This window comes from Lethenteron reissneri, chromosome 26, assembly GCF_015708825.2.
Source record: "Lethenteron reissneri isolate LAM-NWPU_2019-01 chromosome 26, ASM1570882v1, whole genome shotgun sequence".
NCBI lineage: Eukaryota > Metazoa > Chordata > Hyperoartia > Petromyzontiformes > Petromyzontidae > Lethenteron > Lethenteron reissneri.
In genome coordinates, this window is record NC_083804.1 from 15,317,630 (window position 1) to 15,332,257 (window position 14,628).

A 14,628-nucleotide genomic window follows, 5' to 3' on the forward strand; every position below is an offset into this window, starting at 1 on the left:
AAAATCGTAACGCGGGCGATTTCCCACAAACCAGTTGTGGAAATTAAATATGCTCTATGGCAGAGCACAGTCTCCCCGTAAGACGTAAAACAATCTACGGTGACTTTCCACAAGGACTCCACCTCAAAAGGGATTATGGGTCGAATCAGCCGCCAACTGGGGATTTAAACTCACAACGGTTGAGCCGAGTCGGTTTGACACGTGGGCCTTTTGCGACCAATATAATAAAGGTTTTTTTCGGTTAGATCGTGGAAGTATAAATGTGCCGTTAACCCGCCACCACCCGACAGCCAATGAGTAAGATTTGTCACTTAAACAAAACGTACCAATTAGTTACTACCATTAGAACCTCATTTGCCAGTAAAAAATATGATAATTGTTTTTTTACCCTTCTATCTGGCAACAAAACTGACACCTGTTTTACAAGGAGTCATGTTTACATAGACCACAATACCTGCAGTCATAATGCAAACAAAATTTTTTTTATCATATTTTATACTGGCAAATGAGGTTCCAATGGTGTAAATGCTTACCCCGAGCTCTCATAATCTGATGATGCATTATCTTTGAGTTGTGCGCCTTTTGGCATCATCTGGGGTGTGGACCAATCAACTTCAAGGACAGTGAACATTATCAGAGTTATGTTTTTTGTTTGCATTATGACTGCAGGTATTGTGGTCTATGTAAACATGACTCCTTGTAAAAAAAAGGTGTCAGTTTTGTTGCCAGATAGAAGGGTAAAAAACCAATTATCAATTAGTCACTACTTCAGCTCACTGGTGTGTTGGAGAGTAAATCCACAACACTTACAATTTGAAAACGTTTCGCTGGTAATTACATCCAGCATCATCGGGCGACAATTCTGGCATAATAAAAAAAAACATTTATTATGAAAGCTTTTCCCATGAGAAATCATTCCATCTCCACGACGGATGTTCTTCCCCGCACACACCTGTGTGTTGCACACAAGGATGGACAGCGCTGCAAGGGAGTCTCTCTGCGTTTGAAGCTTTGAGCGGCGCGGGGAGAGAGACGTCGAGTCTCGGGGCCTCGAAATACAGGGATGCATTCGCAGCTCGCAACACCACAACCCAGCCCCACACATTGTCCCGACCCCAACCTCACCACTACAACCAGGGGCCACACACAAGAAAAATCCCAGTGGGTGGCAGCGCTGTTGCCTTGCGGTGCTGCGAGGGTTGGAACTGCGCTGCAGACTTCAGGGATCTGTCTGTGGTCTACAATAAACTACCTCCTGACCCCAAACACTACCAACACCATCTTCATCTACAACAATAAACCTAATAATGTTACTCAGGCAACCTCCTCGAATAATCCTACCCCTATGAATAACCATAACTCTGAACAATAACCATGCCCTCTCTATCCATAACCCTACCCCGAACAGTACCCCTGCCCCTAACGTCATACTATCCGTGCCAATACAGGACTAATATTGCCCAGGTCTTGCTTCGAAGCGAAAGTTTTAGTCACAATGACTCTTGCACAGCTAAATACAGGGTCATAAATAAAATTTATTTTTCAAGCACCTTTCACACCACAATGTGAAAGTTAATTCACACAAATCATGATAAAACAAGAATGATGAGAAATGACCAACCAATCCAAAACGATCTAGTGATCATGGGCCAAGTCGGTCAAAACTCGGAAAGACAAAAGGGGGACAACAACAAGTTTAGGACTGATAGGGGACATACCCAGAATAGATAGGAACTGACAGGAACCCACGGGCAGACAGGACAAGCTGTGGAATGATGGGCATGCCAGGGGAGAATCAGGGAGAGACAGAGAGAAAGCAAGAGACAGGGAGGGACAGAGGTACGGGGAGAGTCGGAGAGACACAGATAGACAACGAGGGATGGGGAGAGATGGGCAGAGACAGGAAGAAACAGCGAAGGACCGCATTCCGTGTTCGTCAGTGAAGAGCTTTCTGGCGACGCTCACCAGAGCTGCGTACGAAGCCGTGATATCCCTCATAACAGCAGCAGTAGCAGGAAGAGACGTGCGGAGCAATAACGCCCACGCTCCCACCGCGATATCCACGTTGTGAAAAGCGTGGCGCACTGCCACATTCCGATGCGGGGCGGAGATAAGGAGAGCGAGGCACCCAATATCACCCCCCACCCCGACGCACTCCCCAGCCTGGTTCTCACATGGAGGGAGTCACTGCGCGGTGAGAAAAGAGGTGGACCAAGAGGGTGACCTCACAGCCGAGCTGTTCCTTTCGACGCGTTCTCCCTCTCGGCCTCCTCCTTAACATCCCACGCCACCAAAGCCAGGAGCTCCTTGCACTCTGATGTCTTACCCACGCTGGTGGCAAACTTGCCGTGTCTTAAGTCCTCCTCTGTTCAACGCTCAACACTTTTGGGTGTATATTGTAGGAGGTGGTTAGATCTTGCCAGAGGTCAAGGACCTGCTCTTGAGATGAGAGCCGGTGCAGCAGCGGTATCGTCGGCGTTTATTTATGTTTTACTACAGGAGGTTGTGATCTCAGACCGCCAGAGTAAGGGGACATCAGGTGGGACAGCATAAACATCATGAGGAAGGGAAAACATCATAATTTACGGGATTTTTCCGGTCATATTGGACTTGCAGAGCGACACACAAGAGGCCTACTCTTGCAAACGACTTCATGGGGCCCTCTAACGCACGATTCACAGCGGACAACACGCTTGTAAATTCTGGGAGCGGTCTCGGAGTTCAAGCGATTTCCTGCTCAAACCAGCATAGGGCGGTGCTCATCTCTAGTTCATAGCCCAGAGCCAGTGCTGGAAATTCCTACGGTGGAGACGCGAGTCGATTCACACAGGACAGCCAATGGTGACTTTGCCGTTACTTTGTATTCATTTTACAAACCTCAGGAGGGATGGAAGAGATTTGAACTCGCTCTGTCGACAACTGCTGCTCGCAGCTGGACAGAGCAACCCAGTCGCTGCACAACACCAGGCCGGTGTAACGAGCAGCCCAAACGGTGAGGGGTCTGGCTCTGTGGCCATGGTGAAAGTAGTTGGGATACCAAGCGCCACCCGGGGCCACAAAGTCTCTTTTTCACAAGGAATGCACCGACATTTCTTGTTTGCTGGCCAGCGCGATCATTCCTGCCGCCACTCCCCGATCATTCCTGCTGCCACGCCCCGGCCATTTCTCAGCCCTGGGCACCACTAGAGCCGCTTGCTCCCATCATAGCGGATGGCCTCCAACGCCAGTGATGGTGGCCACCTGCACACGGAGGGGTGAGGTAGGAGCCGGTCCGACGGAATCGCAGACGGAGGGAGTGCCGTCAAGATGGGGGTTCCTGGTGCCCTGGTGTCCGGTTGTTCCATTTAACAGTTTGCTGGTAGTGGAGGCGAACACTGCCCCATGTTCTTTTGAGTGAAGATTTCCCTCAGACGCGTGACCGATTTATATCGAATTAAAGGTGGGTGTATAAGAAATAAGACAAATAAAAGCTAACACAGCAGGAGACTTTGGTGCAAAGGATGGAAACCAAGAGATGGCCATCATCAATGGCCTTCAACTGCCTCATGCAAGCAGCAAGGAGACGCTGTCCACACAAGAGCCGGATTAACGGAGAACTTAAAAGAGACCAAGTGATCGCCATGACCGGAGAAAAGGAGCAGAATAAGTTCGAGCAACCTCAATATCAACCACCATGGGATGACTGACAGAAGAGAAGAGGTGACGATAGTCGGGTATGGTGGAGCACGCCTGGGGTCCAGTCCTTGGGAGATGAGGGTTGGTGAATCACACAGGGATCACCGTGTGATGAGACCTCCCCCTGCTGCCAGGTGACCAGGTGACCAGGTGGTGGCAGTACTGCAAATGTATTGTGGACCTATCTGTATGGATTTTGAGCGTTGTCTATTCATAATACGTGGGCCGTCTCCAGATACTTAAGCGATTAAGCAATTGCCAATAGACCTCAATGTGACAGGACTCTCCTGAAAATTGTATTGAGACTCAATTAGAATTTCCAGGATACATTATTATTTTTACGATCATGATCGGTGAAGAGAGGTTGCGTGCGAGTGACTTCATGCGAAGGTCTCGAGACGCATTCCATCGTAATTAGTCACTTCACAAATCCTACTTTGAACTCTGTTATATTGTCGATGGATGCTAAATGATTATATGCTATCATCATTTTCATGAGCAGGCCATTATGAGCTGATAATTTGGAAATTTACGTTATTTAAATTGTGCCGAACTTAGTAAGCTTGCAACAGCTTCCCTCATCACCCTGGAAAAGAGGTAATTAATCCCAGTGGGATCACACCTGGTTAAATTAAGGCCAATTAATCCTCTCACCTGCTGATTGCCCCTCACACATGAACACACAAAACTGATATGGCATCTAGACCACATTAAAAAATGTCATCCCAATTGGGTCTTCAACAAGCCTTCACAATCTTTACCGGACACTGCGTGGAAGTGTTTTTTCATGTTTAATATTCATGTTTTGGTTTCATATACTGTAATCGCGCTGTCGTTCATACACGTTGCATCTTCACAATAGCTTACGAGCCACGGACAACCGAGAAGGAAGCATCCTCGCTCGCTCCTCCAGTCTCTCGTTAACGGCCGACTGCAACAGGCAAGGAGGCGACTTCACAGACGCGATGAACGCACACAGCAGCTGCTGAGTGCGCACACACCTGGCTTGCCCCCCCCCCACCGCGCCGACTCCAGGTAATAACAGCTGATGGGGGATGGTAGGGAATGGAAGGGGCCGCCCGGAGCTGCAGACGGTCGTCGTGGTGCGCTTGGAAACGCGTGCGGTGAGGACGGTCCCCAGCGATATCCCCCCCCCCCTCAGTCACCTCGTTAACATCGTTCAATCATACAAACAGTGTCCAATGTCTTTAGGGAGGTGAGAGTCAATTGAGACAATTCGTTTTTTTGCAAGGGAGACTTGGAGCAAAGAACAACCGCTACGTTTTGAAAATATGTACCGATGTGAAGATAAACACCGTTGCCTCTCGTAGCTGCTCTACGGAGACCCTGGCCGCCGTCATAGGAACGCGGAATTACCCTCAAGCTCAGGACTGCCAAGGCAGATGAGCAACAGCCAAGGTTAGTTCCATCAGGCATACACGAACGTCATGATGGAGCAGAGATAATTAATGGATGTGAAACTAAAACTTATTACAAAATATAAATATCCCAATTTACCAAGGAGAGCCTAACCCAGTCTCAAGATTTGGTTTCAGGAGGTTCCTCATAAATTGGGATGCTGGACTCTTCCATTAATGACCGTTTGCCGTGGGGTGAGAATCAAAGCTCCACACAGATATATTTAACAATCCATTGCTTAATATCATCCCCTGGCCACCTTGAAGAGAGCTTTAGAGTTCAACCAATGGTCGAGGTCTGAAATATGAGTGGTGAAGAGACAGCTGCTGTAGGCAGTAGGAGCAGCACACGAGGAGTGACCTCTCTTGCTGCAGAGGGAGGCCAGGAGCAGTGAATGTGTAGGCGGCTGTTGCCGAGTTATTCTTAGCTCTGTCGTTGCTGCTGTAATTGGGCCTCACCCACACTCGCCCAGAGCGAAATGGATCACGGGTAGGGCATGACCACTCCCCTAGCGTCTGGGTAACCTCGGTAACCCACAGGTAGCCAGGGTAACTCTGGGCAAAGGGGACTTCAACGAGAGGACACTGCCGCCCCATTCCCAACTGCGATTAGAATGTCGAACCATAAAACACAGGGTCGAGGCAGGCAACACTTACGCCGCACGGCATGCTGGGTGGTAAAAACCGTTCCCCACAATGCTGTGCAAGGCCCTGTGGAAGGTGCATGTGTGCGTGATGGTTCAGCCTCAAATGAATACGTAGTGTGATGTGTAAACATAGCCACTTTGGAGACAAAGGCCTTAATAGGTGCTCGTTAACAGCACTTGCTCCTACAGTCTGTTAAAGGTTATAGGAGGGATTTTTCTCTTTATCTTTCGCGATGGCTCTCCACGTGTGGGTGCGTTCGCCCTCACCTTGGCGTGCACGACGGATTATTCAATCGCTGCATCCACGCTTTAAGCTGGGTTTATCCGTGACCGCGTGCCACAAACAAGTTGGCAAAGTGAAAAATCCGGTCATTGTGGGACGTTTCTCAAAGCGGATAACACCAGCAGTGAGCGATATCTAAACCAGCCCTGGGCACCTCCCCCTTCACTAACCAGCATGGTGAAGTATGGTCTAACAAACCTTATGAAAGGCGTCTTCTTTTGTATAACTGATGTAGATGCAGAGCAACAACTACCATTTCATATTCAGGTGGTCAAGCCACATAACCATGTCACGAGTAGCAGAATATATTGCCGTGATGTCTCCTTCACATTTGTGGATTGGGCATTGCAACGTTATGTTTGGTATGGTCCGATCTGCATGACCACAGTCGCACACTGTTTTTATATTTTCCATTTGTGCATCTGGTATCCGCATCTACCATGGTTTGTGCAGATGTGGATTAGGGTGGACCATGAACTCCCTGCAAGATCAAACTGAAGGTTTTTCTGCGATGGGTCTTTCACAAAATGTTTGTGAGTTCTTTTGAACCCTATTCAGCTCACCAAGCTTCATTATTAAAGACTGAATGCAGAGGATTGCCACAGGCATGAAAGTAATGTATTATTACTTCATGTCGGGATTAGTGAATATTATGTAACCTTTGTTAAAACTGTTGATACTGAAACCCATCCCTGCCAAATCCTGTGGCAATTGCTCTGTCACAAGTCATTTTACTTTCGAGTGATTATTCTCGGTTTCATGTTTTCATCATCAACATCAGCCATGATCAATCCACTGCTGGATGCAGGCCTCCCTGAGCCAACACCACCTCTCACGATGCTGTGATACAACAATCCATACAGCACCGTGAACTGAACTCATCGCTCCTTGGCCGCCACTACTCCGTCATTATATTTGGCCGTCGCCCATCACCCCTTCTAGCCATGATGCGTCCTGCCCAAGCACAACTCGCTCTTCTTAAATTTGAATGATCAACCTGAGTGTGTTTTCTCATCCAAAGGGCTCCTCTTTCTTTCTCTCAACACAATTTCAAGCGTTCCTCTCTCCACGCTTCTTTGGCACGCTTTTCAGTTTTTGTTCTCTATTTTTTTTGTCATTGATCACATTTCTGAGCCCTGTGTGTCACAGGAGGTAATGTTTTATTTGTGTGAATGCTTTCTCTGATGTAAGCCGAGCTGCACTGTCGCGTTCCCTACACCGCATTGTACACGTCTACCCTCGTGAAGGAGACACGTCAACCCACCGGGCTCTCATCCTGTCACGGCCGTCCACTCATCAATTACCTCTTCACTCAAATCGCACAGACACATACGCACGGCTGTGGACTAATCAATTACCTCTTCATTCAAGCACACACTCACATACAAAAACAAAGACCCCCATGGAGCCTACAGAGGTTGTTGGCGCAAGTGCTGTTAGTGAGCACCTATTAAGGCCGGCACATGTGGGGATGGTGATGTCAACAACACACGTGGCCGCTTTAGCCTCTCAGGTGCTTATGTTACACACCGCACATTGTACCTGCATCAGGATGAGTCTGCAAAGAACGTACACATGGGGTTATGTCTCCCCCAAACTAGCACATTTACACACTTACCGGGCGTACACTCACTGGGCCGCCACAGAACGCTAACTACCAAGATACCGCTCTCCTAAATGTAAGGCAAGACAAAGATCCACCGTATAGCTTAAACAGACTGTTGGGTCAAGTGCTGTTAGCGAGCACCTATGAAGGCCGGCTCAGCACACGAGGGGGTGGGTGGCCAGCTCCACGCCTGGCATCCTTCGTCTCCCTTGTGGCGATTATTTTACGCACTGCACCAGGTACTCATTTGAGGCTTAGTCGACCTAGAGGAAGCCCAGGACCGGTTCAGATAATCGTCACTGGTGTTGGTCGTGAGCGGGAATCTCAGGTCCCCGGGTTCATAGAGCAGAGGGCTAACCGCTACACACCAATTAGCACGGTTGGCTACGTACGGTGCGAAAGAAGATCAACATACATACACTACCGCTGTCCTACACATACACACTACATATATATACATACACACTACATACTGTATAAACATACACACATGAAGTTTGCCTCTTGGTGAGATCCCACACGAAGGAAGGATCCTCTTAGCAAAAAAGACCTGGAGTGTAGACAAAGTACAATATTTCAGGGCATGAAAAACACAGCCATAACCAAAAAAGATAACCGAAGCACAATGTCACAAACAAAATACAGATACACTACATTACACAATTTGCACTCACCTGCATAATGAAATATGGTCAAACAACTTTAGTAACTGGCACGGCATACGCAGGCCTTCAACCAGCAGTGAAGGCCCCTTTATCTTCTTGCACTGCTGACAAAGACATCTCCTGTGTGGTTTTCTTTACCCAGCTGTGTTTGTGTGTTTTTGGCCAAGTGCGTGCGCGTGTGTGCGCAATTACCATTGTGGGGGGCGGTGGCGCAGTGGTTAGCGGGCAGCGCTAAAAACCCGGTGACCCCCAGTTCGATTCTCACTCACGACCAACCAGAGTGGCGAATATTTGAACTGGTTCTGGGCCTCCCCTAGGTCGACTCAGCCTCATACGAGTAACTGGTGCGGTGTGTAAACGTCGCACAAAACTAGGAAGACAAAGGCGGTCGGGCGTGGTGCTGGCCACCCCGCACCCCCTCGTGTGCCGGCTTTAATAGGTGTTCGCTAACATCACTTGCCCCAACAGTCTGTTCAGGCTATACGAAGGGATATTTTGTCTTTGTGCACTTCAGCTCATGCCTGTCTCACGAACCGAGAATTAAAGGTTTGTACCTCATTTAATCCGCCAGTCACCTCCTCCAACCTCAAGCCCTCAACACACCAACACCGTGGGGCCCTCATTTCAAGCGTTCTGCCAATTTAATGCTGGAAATTTTCGTGAAAGCCACGAGTTGACCACGTTCGCCACTGGGGGGGGGGGGGGGGGGGGGTGAGGGCCACCTTAGACACCGTCACCACGAGGGGTAAGAGGAGAGAGAGGAACTTCCCTTGCAAGCGCAACCGGGCCACAGACTCACGGACGGTCCGCGCGACCCCTGTATTGACTTAGAGGGGGGGCCCTTGCAGAGGGGGGGCCCTTGCAGAGGGGGGGCCCTTGCAGAGGGGGGGCCCTTGCAGAGGGGGGGCCCTTGCAGAGGAGGCAGTGACTGGCACCGGTGGCTCACCACCCCGCTAGGGTTACAGGGGCCCCTTTTGATAACCCTTCCACTCCAGGATCCCTACACCAAGGGTACCCCCTTCACCCAACGCTTCTTAAACCCCCACTCCCCCCCCTCTTCACATGTATTATGTTGAACTATTTTCGCACCGTACAACTCCAACCACAGCCACCCCCCCCCTCTCACAACCCTCTCCAGTATCCCTACCCAGGGCCCCCCCCCTTACCGAACACTTCTTACACCCCCCCCCTCTTCACATGTATTATGTTGAACTATTTTCGCACCGTACAACTCCAACCACAGACCCCCCCCCCTCTCACAACCCTCTCCAGTATCCCTACCCAGGGCCCCCCCTTACCCAACACTTCTTACACCCCCCCCTCTTCACGTGTATTATGTTGAACTATTTTCGCACCGTACAACTCCAACCACAGACCCCCCCCCCCCCTCTCACAACCCTCTCCAGTATCCCTACCCAGGGCCCCCCCTTACTCAACACTTCTTACACCCCCCCCCCTCTTCACATGTACATGTTGAACTATTTTCGCACCGTACAACTCCAACCACAGACCCCCCCCCCCTCTCACAACCCTCTCCAGTATCCCTACCCAGGGCCCCCCCTTACCCAACACTTCTTACACCCCCCCCCTCTTCACGTGTATATGTTGAACTATTTTCGCACCGTACAACTCCAACCACAGACCCCCCCCCCCTCTCACAACCCTCTCCAGTATCCCTACCCAGGGCCCCCCCTTACCCAACACTTCTTACACCCCCCCCCCTCTTCACGTGTATATGTTGAACGATTTTCGCACCGTACAACTCCAACCACAGACCCCCCCCCCTCTCACAACCCTCTCCAGTATCCCTACTCAGGGCCCCCCCTTACCCAACACTTCTTACACCCCCCCCCTCTTCACGTGTATATGTTGAACTATTTTCGCACCGTACAACTCCAACCACAGACCCCCCCCCTCTCACAACCCTCTCCAGTATCCCTACCCAGGGCCCCCCCTTACCCAACACTTCTTACACCCCCCCCTCTTCACGTGTATATGTTGAACGATTTTCGCACCGTACAACTCCAACCACAGACCCCCCCCCCTCTCACAACCCTCTCCAGTATCCCTACCCAGGGCCCCCCCTTACCGAATGCACCTCCCGAGGGGGTGCCCGCCGCCCCAGGCCTCCACACTCCCCACCCCCCAACGTGGATCCAAGGCACGCAACAGGGAAACAGGTGTGGGAGCTGCTATAATTAGCACGGGGGACGAGGGGCCGGGTGAGAGGGGAGCGACCCATCGAGTTGTAGAAGTGGACCTGGGAGCGGGGTGAGTGCGAGAGGTGCGGGGGTTGGAGTCGGGGTCGCGTTTCGACGACACAAACACGACGAGCTCACTCACGGCCTCCCCCCTACCTCAAGCCGAGCCGGGGTCTCTTGCAACACCCGCCACGGTACCGAGAGCCTCAACTCCCGTCCCCCACCTGCTCTGCTGCCGACGCCGCCTCCGCGCAGCCGAACGCGGCAGGGAGACGCCACAGGCAGGGGGCGCCGCCGCTGACTCCGGGCGAAACTCCAAGGGGCCGCCTAGTCCCCTCGTCTTTGCCGCGCCTCGTCCCCGGGAGGGGAGGGACTCGCAGTGGCCAGTCGCACGCTCGCTCGCTCGCTCGCACGTCTGGTTGCCTTGACTTGGGAGCCGGGCCGCTTACACTCGGCGCCCTGAGACGAAGACGACCACGCGGCCACGCACGACGGCTCCCGCGTGACGGCGACTGTCGTGAGACTTGGCCAACCTCCCCCCCTACCCCTACAAGCATAAGGCACGCCTACTTTTTTTCTACAGCCAATCAGCGAGCTTAAAGCTCTCCGCACCCCCACCCGCTGTTTTGCTGCTCGCCACGCCCTACGAGTGCCGTGCTCCAATAGGAGCGCTGCCCTCGCTGCGAGCCACGCCCACACCCCCCCCCCCCACGAATCGAGGGCGACGCCCACTTCTCGATTAGCCACACCCATTTCCGCCCACGTCCAATGGGCGAGCGTCGCCTTCTCAACGACGCCCACCTTGTGACGTCGTTCTCGACACGTCCGTCAACACCGTGGCCTCAAAAGGGTTGTACGCTACTGTGCACTACCATGTAGGGCCCTCTTGCTGTACTGTACTGAAAAGTACTGTACCGTACTATAGTGGTCATACTGTAGTGTTTAAACGTACTGTACAGTATTGTATAAAATAGGCGACGTTTCCAGCAAGGGCATTCATAACACATGGATGAACGGCCCTTCATATGCTATGAAAGGCCATTGTCCCAAACGTCCACTAGACAGTATTATATATTGCACGTTTCGGGCAAACAGCCCTTTGTGCTACGAAGAATGGCCATTGCCCAAAGCGTCAGCTATATTACATTGTCCTCGAATGGCCACAGCGTGTGTTGAGCTTTTGTTGTTATTTGTGCTTGCACTCCACTACCAACGCATGGGCAGCAGCAGCAGCATCCCCAACTAAATAACCTGTGGGTAAACCCCCTGGCTGAGCCAATCAGTGCAAACAGCAATCGAGTAGGCGAGAGCATGTCGAGTAGTTGTGATGACGTCTTTGCATTCGGGAGAAATCTATTGGCAGCCGCTCACGACGCAGCTGTCAATCAGGCACCACAACATACTCCCGCTCAACAATTTCAACCCAACCAGGGGGTCAGAGGTGGCTGTTGCTATGGGCATGTCTTTCTCCAGCTTTGAACAGCAACTATGATCTTTAACCACCACGTCTATCCGCTTGCTTAGAATGCCTCCGTATGCCCATCACCATCTTCCATGGCCCGGTGATGCCACAAGCCATCTCCGACCCGCACACACGCCTTCATCGTTCCATCGCCACGGTGCTTGACCTTCTGCCCATTCCCTTTGGCTGCCACTCTGTTCCCCTTCTCATCCATTAATCGTCTGCCCAACCTCACATTTTTCTAAACAATGTCTCTAATTTTGCGAGATCTCATCTGGTTAAATGGACGTGCAAATAATGGTTGCTTCAGCCAAATTACCCTGGTTGAAAGTTAATGTCACTTATACTCTTTGGGTCTTTCGGTAATGTCACGTAGATAGAAAAATAAACACATTCCTGCGGAGGGAGCTGGTAGGAACGTTGGGTTGCTCGGACAATGGCCAGGGTCAACGGCGGCGTGGTGTATTCCGCAAATATGCCCGACTGCGAGGGCGGGCACAAGCCGGCGTGAGTAGGTTAAACGTTGAGTTTTATAAGGGCACCACGGGGTGACGAGCCCCTCTCCACCCAGCCCCACCCCTACCACCCCCCACCTTCCCCACCCAGCCCCTCCCCACCCAGCCCCACCCCTCCCATTTTTTGATGCACGACGGACGGACACAATAATCCCGTGGGCTGGTGGAACCAGGTGGTTCCTACCAGTATACAAATAATAAATCACGTTTCGATCGCAACACAAGCAATCGTCTTCAGGAATAAATATAGCGAGGGCTACTGCAGCCAAAGGTTATATAGGTTCGAGATGGGTACAACCCAAGGCTAGGTGGGTGGGGCAAAAGATGAAATTTGCAAGTAAATGTAAAATTGCAGAGCTTAGGTATACCTCGGCCATTGTGTTGCTAGATTAGCATATCAATCTGTTAATGTCACCCCACGACTACGGCGCTGAAGAAGCCATTGTATTGCTCGAGATTAGCATGTCAATGTAAGAGATATTCAGCATATTAAACGAGCGCCACCGCCACATTGAGGAACAGCGGCTATGTTAGTGAGACATATAGCCTGTTAATGTAAAGACATTTAACAAGGTAATGTAACTCAGAGTCGGACATAACTAATAGCATAGGCAGGTAGGATGGAAGCATCACAGCCAGTTATGACTTTACCTGGTTAAGATCCTTCAAATGATTGCTCAGTTTGTACCCATCTTCTCGGTTGAAATTGTCTGTTTATATATCTGATTGGCTTCATGAACACATATTTGATAGCCAGTGGGTTTGCATAGTACCTTCGTCTTGGAGAAATCAATTTAATGTGTCCACAGCGTTAAACAATTATCAGCCACGGCAGAGGTGTTGGTCCTACCGTGTTTCAGATCCGCCTTGTGTTCGCAAACACGGTCTGAGACCTGTCGCTTAGTTTCCCCAATGTAACTACTGCCGCAGGCACAGCTTAGTTTGTAGACACCGGGGTATTGTATGTCAGGGATAACATCCTTCACAGATGGGATCAGATCACGAATTTTATGTACTGTGTTGAATCCGACCTGGATCTTGTTTGCTCATGATTTTTGAAAAAAATTTGGTGACCCCTGCTATGGCAAGGTGATGGTTTCAACAGAGATTTGTTCATGAAGCCATCCAAATATATAAAAACCGAGATGGGTACAGAGTAATCATTGGAAGGTTATTATAAACCAGGTAGTCATAACTGTGATGCTTCCATCTTACCTGCATATGCTAGCAGTTATTTACGACTTGTTAAATGTCTTTACATTAACAGGCTAAATGTCTCGCATCGCTGCTGCTCCCGTTTCCTCGATGCGGCGGTGGTGCTTATTGTTTAAAAGACGAATGTCTCATTAACACAGCCGCTGCTGCGGGAGCCGTCTCACATTGACATGCTAATCTCTAATCTAGAGCAATACAATGGCCTCTTCAGCACCGTAGCCGTGGGGTTACATTAACAGATTGACATGCTAATCTCTAGCAACACAATGGCCGAGGTATACCTAGCTCTGCGATCTTACATTTACTTTCAAATTCCATCTCTTGCCCTGCCCACTTGCCCTTGAGTTGTACCCATCTCAGACCTATATAACCTTTGGCTGCAGTAGCTGTCGCTATATTTATTCCTGCCTCAGCAGTCCGCCTGCTGTATTTCTCCACCCGAAGACGATTGCTCGTGTTGCGATCGAAACGTCGTGATTTTATTTTCTATCTACGTGACTTTACCGAAAGACCCAGAGTATGAAATACTGCAGTCACAAAAGCTGTAAGTCAAGAATGTCACTTATCTGTGTCAAAGTCAATGAAAGTCACTTTCGCTTACATACCTCTGAGTGTGAACAGAAGTCGCATTCGTGAACAGATCTCTCGAGGCAATGGATGTTGCTTTGCAAAACACATCTATTCGAGTTAATGGAGATCGCTTTAGCTGATATGGAAGAACGTGAATTGAGGTTGCTTCAGCTATCGGATCTCAAATAAAAGTTAATGCAGGTTGTTAGCCAACAGATCTCCATGAAAGTGAGTGGTCACTAAACAGATGCTTAATAGTTCTCTCGTGGTATCTGTGCTGGTACCAAATGGGTGATGTGACAATAAGACTAAATCAACCAGACCAGCAGACATTGCCAACAACGCAAAACAAAGCAGGGCTACAGGTGAGG

General features: G+C 50.2%; 1 protein-coding gene across 6 annotated transcripts in view; it reads right to left on the reverse strand.

The window, feature by feature from the left end:
• Window positions 1–10,994, reverse strand: part of LOC133347983 (trinucleotide repeat-containing gene 6B protein-like) — a 51,419-nt gene extending 40,425 nt beyond the window's left edge. For 5 of the 6 annotated variants that reach the window (XM_061560752.1, XM_061560751.1, XM_061560753.1 and 2 more), the window contains exon 1: window positions 10,720–10,994. The gene's annotated coding sequence lies outside the window, so the exon portion shown is untranslated. Of the gene's footprint in view, window positions 1–10,651 lie in introns of all 6 variants that reach the window. The other variant, XM_061560750.1, reaches the window with a different exon arrangement.
• Between the last annotated feature and the right edge of the window lie 3,634 nt (window positions 10,995–14,628).